Raw genomic sequence first — 1,744 nt, 5'->3', positions numbered from 1 at the left:
CTACTTGGGAGGCTGAGGCAGGAGACTCGCTTGAGCCCAGGAGTTGGAGGTTGCTATGAGCTATGATGCCACGGCACTCTACCCAGGGGGACAACTTGAGGCTCTGTCTCAAAAAAAATTAAAATAAATAAATAAATAAATAATAAATAAAAGAGGTAGAAGCTCATGTATTTACCAGGAGAGAGAGCCTTACACACACACACAAATAACTTATAGAAAAGTAGAGTGTTTCCATTTTTATAAAAATGATTAAGGAAGGCAGCAATGGAGCAGATCTTTTGCCAGTGGGGTTCAGTTCTTGGGCTTCTAAATTGGATTAGAAATCTTGAGTATAAGTAAAGACTCGAGGTTTCTAATCCAATAATTTGAGAGTCTTAATTCAGTTCCTGAACTCATCACCTATTCTCTGTCTTCCCTTGTAAAAATAATTACACTGCGGTAGACACTAAAAGTAATTCAAACAAAAATGTAAGATTCCATACGTAATGGTGATGGTATGTAAATAACACTTTTGAAAAGTGACCCTCCCTTGGAGATACCCGTAGCTCAGTAGGTAGTGTGCTGGCCCCATACACCAAAGCTGGTGGGTTCAAGCTCACCTTGGGCCTCCTAAACAACAGTGATAACTGCAACCAAAAAATAGCCAGCTACTTGGGAGGCTGAGGCAAGAGAATCGCTTAAGCCCAAAAGTTCGAGGTTGCTGTGAGCTGTGATGCCACAACATGCTACAGAGGGGGGCATAGTGAGACTCTGTCTCAAAAAAATTGACCCTCCCAAATTTAGAAAACCGTGGGTTGGGTACAGTGGCTCACACCTGTAATCCTAGCACTCTGGGAGGCCAAGGTGAGTGCATTGCCTGAGCTCAGGAGTTTGAAACCAGCCTGACCAAGAGAAAGACCCCATCTCTACTAAAAATAGAAAAATTACCAGGGCATTGTGGCAGTCACCTGTCGTCCCAGCTCCTTGGGAGGTTGCAGCAAGAGAGTCACTGGAGCTCAGGAGTTTGAGGTTGCTGGGAGCTATGATGACTCCACAACACTCCACCCAGTCACCCAGTGACTCTATCTCAAAAACAAAAACAAACAAACAAACAAAACAGGTTTGATTCTTTTTCTGTAATGGCAGAGATGTCCAGAACAAAAGGCAATTCCAGGGTGGTGCCTGTGGCTCAAAGGAGTAAGGCATCAGCCCCATATGGCAGAGGTGGCAGGTTCAAACCTAGCCCCAGCTGAAAACTGCAAAACAAACAAACGAACAAACAACACCAAAAAAACCCAGGCAATTCCAGTGGAAATCAGTATTCTGTGGCTTGTCCTAAGACCCTTACTGCCTTTTAATTTTACTAAAAGTATTTAAAACAGACTAAAGCAGATTATGGTTGTAATCAATCTTATTAAAACTCAGTGAATCTGCCCTCACTTCACCTCCATGGAAGGAGTGCATTTTTCTGGCCCCTTAGGGTTGGGAAGGTCAGCTGTCAGTCTGGCTATGGCCAGGGGAAAGTGAGTGATGTGATGTGACGTGATGTGAGTAAGCTATAAACGAACACGCATGGTCTGGCTCAGTCTCTTGCATTTCGGTTCTATGCCATGAAAAGAAGCTGCTAGGCCAGAATGAGGAAAGCCTAGAGCACATTTAAACCCAGACTAGAGCCTGGAGCCAGGTCTGGCTGAGCCCGGCCACATCCTGCAGAGCCACAGGAGTCTGCTAGTCCTGTGAGCAAGAAATAAAAGTTGGTTGCTCT

Source organism: Otolemur garnettii, unplaced genomic scaffold (assembly GCF_000181295.1).
Source record: "Otolemur garnettii isolate 467f Iridium unplaced genomic scaffold, OtoGar3 scaffold00002, whole genome shotgun sequence".
NCBI classification, from domain to species: Eukaryota; Metazoa; Chordata; class Mammalia; order Primates; family Galagidae; genus Otolemur; species Otolemur garnettii.
The sequence above is the reverse complement of the archived record's forward strand: the minus strand, read 5'-3'. Positions refer to the sequence as shown.